At 34.4% G+C, this 14067-nt stretch overlaps 1 protein-coding gene across 8 annotated transcripts in view; it reads right to left on the bottom strand.

Moving 5' to 3' along the window:
- The window catches only part of LOC307187471 (uncharacterized protein), a 1029543-nt gene that overhangs the window by 325013 nt on the left and 690463 nt on the right, over positions 1–14067 (bottom strand). For all 8 annotated transcript variants that reach the window (XM_079923575.1, XM_079923576.1, XM_079923567.1 and 5 more), the window contains 2 exons: positions 13375–13498; positions 11161–11355 (listed from right to left, as the gene is read on the bottom strand). The gene's annotated coding sequence lies outside the window, so the exon portion shown is untranslated. The remainder of the gene's footprint in view (positions 1–11160; positions 11356–13374; positions 13499–14067) is intronic.

Below are 14067 nucleotides of genomic sequence, written 5' to 3' on the forward strand. Positions count from 1 at the left end.
GAAGAGGCTCTCTTTTCTCCATTGTGTATACTTGCCTCCTTTATCAAAGATAAGGTGACCATATGTGCGTGGGTTTATCCCTGAGCTTTCTCTCCTGTTCTATTGATCTATATTTCTGTTTCTGTGGCTGTACCATACTGTCTTGACTACTGTAGTTTTGTATTATAGTCTGAAGTCAGGGACCCTGATGCCTCCAGCTCCCTATTTTGTTCTCAAGATTGCTTTGGCTATTTGGAGTCTTTTGTGTTTCCATACAAATTGTGAAATTTTTTGTTCTAGTTCTGTGAAAAATGCCAGTGGTAGTTTGATAGGGATTGCACTGAATCTGTAGATTGCTTTGGGTAGTAGAGTCATTTTCACAATGTTGATTCTTCCAATCCAAGAACATGGTGTATCTCTCCATCTATTTGTATCACCTTTAATTTGTTTCATCAGTATCTTATAGTTTTCTGCATACAGGTCTTTTGTCTCCTTAGGTAGGTTTATTCCTAGATATTTTATTCTTTTTGTTGCAATGGTAAATGGGAGTGTTTCCTTGATTTCTCTTTCAGAGTTTTCATTGTTAGTGTATAGGAATGCCAGAGATTTCTGTGCATTAATTTTGTATCCTGCTACTTTACCAAATTCATTGATTAGCTCTAGTAGTTTTCTGGTAGCATCTTTAGGATTCTCTATGTATAGTATCATGTCATCTGCAAACAGTAACAGCTTTACTTCTTCCTTTCCAATTTGGATCCTTTTTATTTCTTTTTCTTCTCTGATTGCTGTGGCTAAAACCTCCAAAACTATGTTGACTAATAGTGGTGAGAGTGGCAACCTTGTCTTGTTCCTGATCTTAGTGGAAATGGTTTCAGTTTTTCACCATAGAGGATGATGTTGGTTATGGGTTTGTCATATATGGCCTTTATTATGTTCAGGAAAGTTCCCACTATGCCTACTTTCTGGAGGGTTTTTATCATAAATGGGTGTTGAATTTTGTTGAAAGCTTTCTCTGCATCTATTGAGATGATCATATGGTTTTCCTCCTTCAATTTGTTAATATGGTGTATCACATTGACTGATTTGCATATACTGAAGAATCCTTGCATTCCTGGGATAAAGCCCACTTGATCATGGTGTATGATCCTTTTAATGTGCTGTTGGATTCTGTTTGCTAGTATTTTGTTGAGGATTTTTTGCATATATGTTCATCAGTGATATTGGCCTGTAGTTTTCTTTCTTTGTGACATCTTTGTCTGGTTTTGGTATCAGGGTGATGGTGGCCTCGTAGAATGAGTTTGGGAGTGTTCCTCCCTCTGTTATATTTTGGAAGAGTTTGAGAAGGATAGGTGTTAACTATTCTCTAAATGTTTGATAGAATTCGAGTGTGAAGCCATCTGGTCCTGGGCTTTTGTTTGTTGGAAGATTTTTAATCACAGTTTCAATTTCAGTGCTTGTGATTGGTCTGTTCATTTTTTCTTCCTGGTTCAGTGTTGTAAGGTTGTGCTTTTCTAAGAATTTGTCCATTTCTTCCAGGTTGCCCATTTTATTGGCATAGAGTTGCTTGTAGTAATCTCTCATGATCCTTTGTATTTCTGCAGTGTCAGTTGTTACTTCTCCTTTTTCATTTCTAATTCTATTGATTTGAGTCTTCTCCCTTTTTTTCTTGATGAACCTGGCTAATAGTTTATCAATTTTCTTTACCTTCTCATAGAACCAGCTTTTAGTGTTATTCATTTTTGCTATTGTTTCCTTCATTTCTTTTCCATTTATTTCTGATCTGATCTTTATGATTTCTTTCCTTCTGGTAATTTTGGGGTTTTTTTTGGTTCTTATTTTTCTAATTGCTTTAGGTGTAAGGTTGGGTTGTTTACTTGAGATGTTTCTTGTTTCTTGAGGTAGGATTGTATTGCTATAAACTTCCCTCTTAGAACTGCTTTTGCTGCATCTCATAGGTTTTGGGTCATCGTGTTTTCATTGTCATTTCTTTCTAGGTATTTTTCGATTTCCTCAGTGATCTCTTGGGTATTAAGTAGTGCATTATTTTGCCTCCATGTGTTTGTACTTTTTCCAGATTTTTTCCTGTAACTGATATCTAGTCTCATAGCATTGTGGTCAGAAAAGATACTTGATACAATTTCAATTTTCTTAAATTGACCAAGGCTTGATTTGTGACCCAAGATATGATCTATCCTGGAGAATGTTCCATGAGCACTTGAGAAGAAAGTGTATTCTGTTGTTTTTGGATGGAATGTCCTATAAATATCAATTAAGTCCATCTTGTTTAATGTATCATTTAAAGCTTGTGTTTCCATATTTATTTTCATTTTGGATGATCTGTCCATTGGTGAAAGTGGGGTGTTTAAGTCCCCTACTAAGATTGTGTTACTGTCCATTTCCCCTTTTATGGCTGTTAGTATTTGCCTTATGTATTGAGGTGCTCCTATGTTGGGTGCATAAATATGTACAATTGTTATATCTTCATCTTGGATTGATCCCTTGATCATTATGTAGTGTCCTTCTTTGTCTCTTGTAATAGTCTTTATTTTAAAGTCTATTTTGTCTGATATGAGAATTGCTACTCCAGCTTTCTTTTGATTTCCATTTGCTTAGAATATCTTTTCCATCCCCTCACTTTCAGTGTGTATGTGTCCCGAGGTCTGAAATGGGTCTATTGTAGACAGCATATATACGGGTCTTGTTTTTGTATCCATTCAGCCAGTCTATGTCTTTTGGTTGGAGCATTTAATCCATTTACATTTAAGGTAATTATCGATACGTATGTTCCTATTACCATATTCTTAATTGTTTTGGGTTTGTTATTGTAGGTCTTTTCCTTCTCTTGTGTTTCCTGCCTAGAGAACTTCCTTTAGCATTTGCTGTAAAGCTGGTTTGGTGGTGGTGAATTCTCTTAGCCTTTGCTTTTCTGTAAAGCTTTTAATTTCTCCATCAAATCTGAATGAGATCCTTGCTGGATAGAGTGATCTTGGTTGTAGGTTTTTCTTCTTCATCACTTTAAATATGTCTTGCCACTCCCTTCTGGCTTGCAGAGTTTCTGCTGAAAGATCAGCTGTTAACCTTATGCGGATTCCCTTGAGTGTTATTTGTTGTTTTTTCCCTTGCTGCTTTTAATATTTTTTCTTTGTATTTAATTTTTGATAGTTTGATTAATATGTGTCTTGGCATGTTTCTCCTTGGATTTATCCTGTATGGGACTCTGTGTGCTTCTTGGACCTGATTAACTATTTCCTTTCCCATATTAGGAAAGTTTTCAACTATAATCTCTTCAAATATTTTCTCAGTCCCTTTCTTTTTCTCTTCTTTTTCTGGGACCCCCATCATTCGAATGTTGGTGCGTTTAATGTTGTCCCAGAGGTCTCTGAGACTGTCTTCAATTCTTTTCATTCTTTTTTCTTTATTCTGCTCTGCAGTAGTTATTTCCACTCTTTTATCTTCCAGGTCACTTATCCGTTCTTCTGCCTCTGTTATTCTGCTATTGATCCCTTCTAGAGAATTTTAAATTTCATTTATTGTGTTGTTCATCACTGTTTGTTTGTTCTTTAGTTCTTCTAGGTCCTTGTTAAATATTTCTTTTATTTTCTCAATTCTATTTCCAAGATTTTGGATCATCTTTACTGTCATTATTCTGAATTCTTTTTCCGGTAGACTGCCTATTTTCTCTTCATTTGTTAGATCTGGTGTGTTTTTATCTTGCTCCTTCAACTGCTGTGTGTTTCTCTGTCTTCTCATTTTGCTTAACTTGCTGTGTTTGGGGTCTCCTTTTTGCAGGCTGCAGGTTCGTAGTTCCCGTTGTTTTTGGTGTCTGTCCCCAGTGGCTAAGGTTGGTTCAGTGGGTTATGTAGGCTTCCTGGTGGAGGGGACTAGTGCCTGTGTTCTGCTGGATCTTGTCTTTCTTGTGGGCAGGTCCACGTCTGGTGGTATGTTTTGGGGTGTCTGTGGCCTTATTATGATTTTTGGCAGCCTCTCTGCTAATGGATGGGGTTGTGTTCCTGTCTTGCTAGTTGTTTGGCATTGGGTGTCCAGCACTGTCACTTGCTGGTCGTTGAATGGAGCTGGGTATTGGCGTTGAGAATGGTGGTCTCTTGAGAGATTTTCGCCATTTAATATTACATGGAGCTTGGAGGTCTCTTGTAGACCAGTGTGCTGAACCTGGTTCTCGTACATCAGAGGCACAGCCCTGATCCCTGGCTGTAGCACCAAGAGCCTCTCATCAACATGGCTTAGAATAAAAGGGAGAAAAGAAAGAAAGAAAGAAAGAAGAAGATAAAATAAAATAAAATAAAGTTATTAAAATAAAAAATAATTTTAAAATATTTTTTAAGTAATTAAAAAAAAAGAAAGAAGAGAGAAAACAAACCAAAAAACAAATCTACCCATGATAAGAAGTGCTAAAAACTATACTAAAAAAACAAAACAAAAACAGACAGACAGAATCCTAGGACAAATGGTAAAAGCAAACCTATACAGACAAAATCACACACAGAAGCATAGAGATACACACTCACAAAAAGAGAAAAAGGGAAAAAAAAATATATATCATTGCTCCCAAAGTCCACCTCCTCAATTTGGGATGATTCATTGTCTATTCAGGTATTCTACAGATACCGCGTACATCAAGTTGATTGTGGAGATTTAATCCACTGCTCCTGAGGCTGACGGGAGAGATTTCCCTTTCTCTTCTTTGTTTGTACAGCTCCTGGGGTTCAGCTTTGGATTTGGCCCCACCTCTGCCTGTAGGTCGCCTGAGGGCATGTGTTCTTTGCTCAGACAGACGGGGTTAAAGGAGCAGCTGATTCGGGGGCTCTGGCTCACTCAGGCTGGGGGGAGGGAGGGGTACACCGTGCGAGGTGAGTCTGCGGTGGCAGAGACCAGCGTGACGTTGCAGCAGCCTGAGGCGTGCCATGCGTTCTCCTGGGGGAGCTGTCCCTAGATCCCGGGACCCTGGCAGTGGCGGGCTGCATAGGCTCCCGGGAGGGGAGGTGTGGAGAGTGACCTGTGCTCGCACACAGGCTTCTTGGTGGCTGCAGCAGCAGCCTTAGCGTCCCATGCCTGTCTCTGGTGTCTGCGCTGATCGCCGCCAATGCCTTTGTTATTAAAAAATGTCTCTGGGCAGTCCATGGACTCCAATTATACATTTAAAATTCTCAAAGCTACATTTGATACAAATAATGTTCTTCCTATTTCTGGGTGTTACTGTCTCCTGAAATTCATGCTCTATTTTAGGGAAAAGAGCACTTCATCAGGGACGTCCCTTGGCTGTTATCAGGAGGACCCAGGGCAACCAACAAATGAACTGTGTGAACCTCCTATAGACATAGTGTGGGTCAGACTAATTGATCAGCATAGAAGTTGACACTCTTTGAGCAGAAACCCATTCACCATAAGTTTCCACATCCAGTAAGTGCCTAGGTTTTGGCAACATGTGAGAGACAGCAAAATACACAGACAACTTCCTGGTTAGATATTCCTAACCTGTCCCTCAAATGATTTGAAATGGATAGGAAACCAAAACAGAACTTCTTGGCACAGTTAAATTCATGATTTATCTGCTGAAGAGAACAGTTTAACAAATGCTTTATTCCTGAAAAATTTGTTGGCCATTATTTCAATGAATTTAAGTTCAACACAAAAATAAATCACCTTACTACTGCTATCATTTTAATATAATTTTGATTATTGATTTGTGCTTATTGTCTGCTGCAAAGACAACAACAAAAAATTGTTTGATGCCCTAGTTATCTGTTGTTTCGTAATAAATAACCCTAACTTAGGGCCTTAAAGCAACAATACATTATTATCTCTGATGACACTGTGGATTGACTGGGTTCAACTGGGCAGGTCTTGCTTTAGGTCAGCTCGGCAGTGAGATGTTGGCTGAGACTTCAGTCAGTGGAAGTCTCGACTGGACTGACTGTTGATCATGATTCTCAAATTCATCTCCAGTGTTGGTTTCGATCACAAATGTACACAGATTTTTCATTATAGTTAAAACTGAATACTCATTGCAATTTGAACATTTCCTAGGCAAACTTATATTTTATCTTTATTATGACATCTCTGGAACATTGTTTTCATACCTCTGCCACTTAGAATAGTGATTTACACATAGCAAGGTCTCAATAACTATGTGTTACATTAGATTGAGTAAGTTACTTAGATTATTAACATACTTATGCATTTGATTATCACTTTTACACAGAAGCATTTGCATAGTGTATGAGTTACATGAGATTAAACAATCCTGAAGTTAAGGATTCACAACTTATCTTGAGATTTCTGCCTAGCAGGATTTCTTATGCTTTTATATTGTTTATTTTAGAAGATAGGAAGTGGTTTTTGAGGTTTTAGAAACAATTAATAATAATAATAAATAGTATGGAGTTTCCCCAAAAAATTTAAAAAAGAACTACCATATGATTCAGCAATGCCACCTCTGGATATATATCCAAAGGAACTGAAAAACAGGATATCAAAGATAGATCTGCACTTCCATGTTCATTGTAGTATTATTCCCAATAGTCAAGAAATGGAAACAACGTGTCTGTCTACAGATGAATGGATAAAGAAGATGTGGTATGTATATATATATATATATATATATATATATATATATATATATATATATATACAATGGAATATTATTTAGCCTTGAGAAAGAAGGAAATCTTGCCATTTGTAACAACATGGATGGAACTTGAGGGCGTTATGTAAAGTGAAATGTCAGACAGAAAAAGACAAACACTGCATGGTATAATTCTTATGTGGAAACTTCAAAAAGATTAAGTCAAACCCATAAAAACAGACAGTAGAAAAGTGGTTGCCAGAGGCTGGGAGGTGGGGGAAATGGGGAGAGTTTGGAAAAATGGTACAAACTTTCACCTATAAGTTGAATAAAGTCTGAGGATCTAATGTATAACACAGTGATTATAGTCCATAACACTGTATTGTATAATTGTAACTTGCTGAGAGTAGAAAAGTATTCTCACAGAAAGATAAATATAAAAATAGTTATATATTAAGTCTTAACATTACCTAATACAATTTAAGTAATTACATGAATTATCTCACTTGATACTCATAATTATCCCATGAGGTTCATATTGTTACTGTCCTAATTTAAGGCCACACATATTAAATTGTGCAGCAAGGACTTGACAGTTCTTACTCCAGATTCAATGTTCTTAAGTACAGTGTTATATGCTTGAAAGTGTAAAGCAGTCCTCAAAGAAACTGGCTAGAAGCAACTAATTATACATTTATGCATTAAGAAGCACAATGCAATACACTGGAGTACTCAACAATGCCATCCTTCTAAATACAATGTCAGTTTGGAATTATCAAACTAAATTATATGAAATTGCCATTTTGTAGGTCATAAAATTTGAATATTGACAATTTCATTTGAATCAAACTAATATTAAGAGCACAAATTAAGCATTATATATAACATTGGCAGAATTCCAATTACCATTTCCCTATCTTTTAATACCACTGCACAAGAAAAGCAAATAAACTAGTTTTAGGTCAAAAAGTTGCCAATATTACAATAAATATTACAGTGTCAGAAATAATTAGTGCAATATTCAGAAGGAGTGTCCTGTGAGTAATATCAAAACATCATAAAGTAGGAAACTTAGGCCAGTTTGATTATGTTTTTATAACAAGTGATAATAAATGATCTAGAAGAAGTTGAACATATTCCTTTATTGATGTGAACTAAATCTATTTTCACAAAATTGTCATAAAATATTTTTCTGAAATTTAATTTCTGCAATAAAGAATAAATCTTTAAAGTAAGTGTTTTTTTAATGTATTTCTATGTCTGTGTGTGCACAGGAGAATGTATGTCTATTCTGTATAATCACATTGATAAAAATGAGCTAGGAAAAAGTGACTGGTAAACATGTGAAAGAAAGTCAGTCAGCTAGGGAAGGCCAGCTTGCTAACTGGCTGTCAAGAGTTCTTTCCAATTGGCATTTGTCTTCGTAAATTTGTCTCATTGCAATATCTGGCACTTAATTTTGCAGGCTCAGAGACTTGAATTTATGAGCTTCTCAAAGTTGACAGGGCATGGTAATATCAATGCAAAACAACAAGCATTATAAGAAACAGTTTTATAAAAAGTATATCTATTAATTTATAAATTGACATATATACTTAGTAAACCAGACCAGCATATCACTTTTCAATATATTTTCTTCCAGTAGATAAGCTACATGGGGACACACATTACAATCAGAAGTTTGGAGGGAAAGCATGGAGTATAAATGAGAAGAATCAGTTTTAAGATTCACAAGCTTGATGGATGAGATTAAAGAAGACTGAGTCAGACTTCCAATATATATGAATTGTTCTTGCCTTCCAATCAGACAGACATGATTTTATTTTATTTTTTTTGGCTAGTGAACACTCTTCCCTGGACAAGGCTTTAATGGAAACTGAAGTGGAAAGGTTGATCTTTGTCTACCAGGCCCTTGTTAAGTCTTAAGGATATGTGTCTTGACCACATCTCCTGTTGCAAAGTGGTTATGTCTCTGGATTCACCACTGGCCTCAGCTATTTTGGACCAAAAGTATCTGATCCCAAACCACTGATCTCCATGCTGGCCAACCATCTCTGACCATGGTGTGTCTTGGTTCAAAATGATGAATTAGTCAGTTTTCTTTCTCAGGATTTTAAATGGGAGTGGGAATAAAGTCATTACTTTGGAATTATAAGGAATTATAATTATAAGGAATTATAAGGAAATTATAAAGAAACTGAAACAGTATACCTGCCAATGTTAGCAGAAAGGATAAAGACTAGAGGGTGTGTTGCTTAGTACAGTAAGCACAAAGAAGTCATTCTACAAGGAGAAGCAAGGTAAGAGAGTTTGTACTCATCACTAAGTACTTTAAACAAAATTATTTCCTCCATGCTATTTAAGTGACTTTGTTTCTTATAACTTATATCCAAGTCAAAGAAGCACTGTCAAAATGTCCTCTATGAATTTTGTTTTTTCTGTTGTTTATGCTTATGAAGGCACATTTTTGATCAACATATTACTTGTATATGTTAATATCAGGTTTTTTTCCACGTCAGTTACTCTTTCTTTTCCAAGAAGACAGGATGATTTTATCACAGATTATTTCATGAGTTAACTCAAAAGGCAACCCAATTTTTCTTATTTTCAACTTCTTCAGTGACTGCATCTCATGGTCTCATAATGATTATGCAATTTCATAATCATTCATAATGATTATGAATTTCATTCATAATGAAAATGCAATTTCAATACAGCAATATTTAGACTTTGTAACTTGACATTTACTTTAAGTCTAGCTTGTTATAATAATTAACGTTAGTAATGCATTTCCTTAAAAATAAAACTCATCAGGCACGAGAAATGTACCACCTGGATGTTTGAGGAACCAAAATGTAGTAGAGTTTAAATAATATTAATACATTATTTTAAATAATTTAATCTATATCATACCTTTCACAAATTACAAAGAAGTAATTTACTCTTTTGTTTTTTTTAGAAGTAATTTACTCTTAAATAATTTTTAAGTATTTTATATTTATATGAACTTTGAAACTTTAACAAACATTCCAATATTCAATATGTTATGAAAACTGAAGTTTATAAAAATCAGTGTATCCATGGCAGCTTATCAAATGTAAATATAGGTACTTGAAAGTGTCGTTAATGCTTCCTCTATTATAATCTATTTTGTTTTTGCCAGAAAATTTTTTATTTTATCAAATTTAAGACTCGTGAAAGCATAACAACATAGATTTGACACAAAGTGGTTTTAGTTATTTTTACAGTGAATGGTATGAATTCAAGAATGGATTTCACTAATCTTAAAAAATAAGTCTACTTTTTTCCATTAACTTGAGTCATACGTCATCTTTATCAGTCTTTTTTCCCTTTGAATTGGTGCTTTTATTTTCCCTAAGAACATACTGATGTATTTTCATTGCTTGAATTTGTTTCAAGGATGCTGGATGTGTAAAGATAAGCTACCATCTCAAATTCTCAAGCCAACATTGAAATTTCAATGACTTTTATTATTGTTGGTTGTTGTGCTCAATCTGAATTATATACCAAATCTGAAGTGGCAATCCAACCTATCAAAAGATATATATAGTAGCTTAGTACATGGTCTTAGTGAAGTGAAGATTAACAGGGAAATCTCAGATCTTATTTTCTAGATGTCAAACTATTTAGTTAAAGACTTTATTTTGATGTAATTAATAACTAAGGTTTAATTTCCAGAATACCACTAAGACTCCTAACAAAGTAATGTGTATATAATTTTGAAACAGTCATTAATTTATGTATTTCTTCTCCACTTCTGAAGGTGAGAAGAGATATTATTTATAAATGTGCACAAGTAGTTATCTATTTAAAATCTACTTAGGCTAATGATACATTTACCTTTCTGTCTACCACACCTACTGTTCAACACAATAATTAGATTTTGATCCAAAATAATGACTGAGTCTCATTGTCACCATATATTTAAATATAAGCTATCATGCTTTATTTCTTAAAATGATAATAAAAAGAAAAGTTTATACACAATATACATTTGTTTCTCATCACCTTTTTCCCTAGACAGGTTTTCTTAATTCTCTGCTAGTTTCAATTGATCACTTAGACTCAGTTAACGTTTTTCTTCTTGGTCTCTAAAATAATACTTTTGTGTAGCCTAGTCATGATTCATAACATTGGTCAGTGAAAATTTCAATACCAAAAGACATTCCTTCTTGCCTACTCAATTTTATTGATGATTTTCACTTTAATAGTTGCTCATGAAATAATTGTAATTTTGAAATTCTTTTTAACTGGGCTTCCCTAAATTAAAATAATATATTAATATTATTTAAACTCTACTTACATTTTGGTTCCTCAAACATCCAGGTGGTACATTTCTCGTACCTGATGAATTTTTTTTAAGGAAATGCATTACTAGTGTTAATTATTATAACAAGCTAGACTTAAAGTAAATGCCAAGTTTGCTCCTCCTAATTATTTCAATATAACTTTATCTCTCAGCAGGTAAATAATGAGGTGATGTTAGGTTAGAGCAAGTATTATTTGATGTCCATCCCCATGCTTCTAAGTAATCACTTCCTGCAACTAGCAACAACAAGAGCAAGCATCAAAAATACCTTTGAGGGGCTTCCCTGGTGGCGCAGTGGTTGGGAGTCAGCCTGCCGATGCGGGGGACGCAAGTTTGTGCCGCAGTCCGGGGGGATTCCACATGCCGCGGGGCGGCTGGGCCCATGGGCCATGGCCGCTGGGCCTGCGCGTATGGTGCCTGTGCTCCGCAGCGGGAGAGGCCACAGCAGTGGGAGGCCCGCGTACTGCAAAAAAAAAAAAAAAAAAAAAAAAAAATATATATATATATATATATATATATATATATATATATATATATATATACCTTTGAGGGGTGCAAGTTAGAGTTCACAAATAAGGTCCAAAGGGCATCTGGTTCTAATAAATGATAATAAGTACTCTATGAAAAAAGATACCTTGGTTAGAAAGCTGAAGTTTCTGGATTATTTTCCCAGAAAAATAAGTATTGAAATTCCCCCCAAAATACACTTAATTTAGGAGGCTTATAGATGTTAAAAACTGTGCTCAAGACATCAAGTGTTAGTAAGAGAATTAGGGGTAGTCTCTTAAAACATCAGGAATTGGAAATTGTTTCTGCATTGTTAGAAGCTGCTGCCTGAGTATATATACAACACTATATTATAATATATGTTTGTATATAATACATAATAGAGATACAACATGTATTGTGTATGTTATACATAATATATAAAATTAAAGGCTATGAAAAAAGATATCTATTTCATTTTGTTTATCCTAGCTTTCTCAAACTTTGTTTACCTTGGAATATTATTTTTGCATGAGACATTTTAGATTTTGTTGTAAGAAGTCCAAGAACACAGTTGAAAGATTACTATATATTCTAACTTATCACCCTGATAAACCCAAAATATTCCATACCTGGAAAACACATTTTTCAAAAATTAAGATACATTTCAAGCATAATCCATACAGGCATTTTGAACAACTTTGTACTTATTATAAATATATAACATTTTGAGCAAAAAGTAAATACTAACTTTGATATGACCTTATGAGTCAGACTGAATGGGACATGGTTTTATGACTCAAGCATCCTTAAAAGCATGTCCTGACTCTTCTATTGCTAAAATGAAAGTAAATACTATGGGTAATAAAGCATCCCATTAGGATCTACCAAACAAACTTCTATAACTCTACACTCTAAAGTGGAATGTGCACTTTTAAAACAACTTGCAGAATTTTCAAAGACTAAACAAAACATTTTCTTAAGTAAATGCATTTATCTCTTACACCATTTCAGCGACTCTCTTAAACATTTCAGTAAGACTATTCACATTCTGTGGTTTATTGTCCATAAGAACACTATTTAAGTCATGGGAAATAAACAGTTTCCAATGAACAAACTGATTCTTCAGAAAATTCAATTTAAGTTAGTTATTTCATACTTGGAATTGTAGTTTCCTTTGGAAGCAATGCTGGCACTAGCTAGGGGATACAATACATCAAATAGTTAACCAGGCTACCTCATCACCTTTTATAAAATGGTTTCCTATTGTAAAAGTCAAGAAACAATAACAATAAAGGTAGCTTTCTTACTTTCTATTATGAATTGTTGTGTAATCAAGTTAAAATGTTTTAAGCAGGCATTCTACTTGTTGTGGTAAAAAGTCCTATCTCCTGAGTTAATGTGAAATAAATTCCTGTTGATTGAACCCTAAGCTATGTGCAGTAAACTAGACAATAAAAAATATGCTGGCTTGAGTATGAAAATTATACCAATAGACCTTAAATTAGTTTTTCATGTAGTTATGAACATCATCTTAGTGTTTCTTAATTTTTTCTGGTCCATTTACCCTTTGAAAATCTGTTGAATTCTGTAGATCATTTTCCCAGAAAAATAAAAATTGAAATTCCCAAAAAAATTACATTTAGGCAGTTCATACGTGTTGAAAACTATGCTCAAGTTCTCTAGTGTTAGTGTGATTTTCACCAAAATTAGGAGCTACTCTCTTAAAACATAGGAATTGGAAATTGTTTCTGCACAGTTAGAAGTTCAGGCCCGAATACCATTTTCTAATAGATGCTTATAACTACAACTATGTTTCCATGTAAAAAATCAAATAACATATAAATATAATTGTGTAAATAATTTGAAAACCTATTAATCCTTAACACAGAGGGATGAAATACTTGCTGAGATATCTAATAAAATCTGGTAGAGTTTATAGGTTAGTTGCTATAAGACACAAAGGATATCAAGGAAGTTACAGGAAGGAACTTACCTGGAAAAATGATATATGTTTAAATGCAGAGATCTGTCAAGATTTGTCCTGTCATTTCCTATTATTCCTTCCCCAGAAGTTCCATCCACAGCACATAATGTCGATAGTCTGAATTCAGATGAGACTGAAAGCAGATGAAGATTGAATTGTAGGGTATAGAGGAAAGTAATTTCTTATGGCCTATATGAGTCTTCATTGGAAATAGACACCCTTGTGTAAGGATTGAAGAGTTACTTTGCTGGTTTTCCATCTGATATTTTGACCTAATAGGAAAAATAGAGGCTCCCAGTTTATTGATCTTTGTCTTCTTTTCAAATAAAAATGCAAAGTCCTTAAATACTGTGCTAAAAAGAGTGCCAAGACCCTGACAACAATGAAGTTAAATTTTCTTATTAAGAAAGCATGTTAGCTTTTGAGCAATGTTCATTACCTCACACAGAGATCCCATTAGTGAATTGGGCACCATCATCAACACCTTCTACCCAAATGAGCTGGTAATATATTATGCTGTCAATTTATGTGGGAACAGAGAGCACAGGAATGATGATTCACACTTCTTTGCACATAAATGCTATTCCCACAAAATTCCATCCCTTTGAACCTCCATTTAATTTTATGTAATGTTTAATTTTATGTATAAAAGGAAACAAAAACCAAGACATTTAGCTTTTCTAATCTTTTTCACAGATGCAA

This window comes from Stenella coeruleoalba (assembly GCF_951394435.1).
Source record: "Stenella coeruleoalba genome assembly, chromosome: 6".
Classification (NCBI taxonomy): Eukaryota; Metazoa; Chordata; class Mammalia; order Artiodactyla; family Delphinidae; genus Stenella; species Stenella coeruleoalba.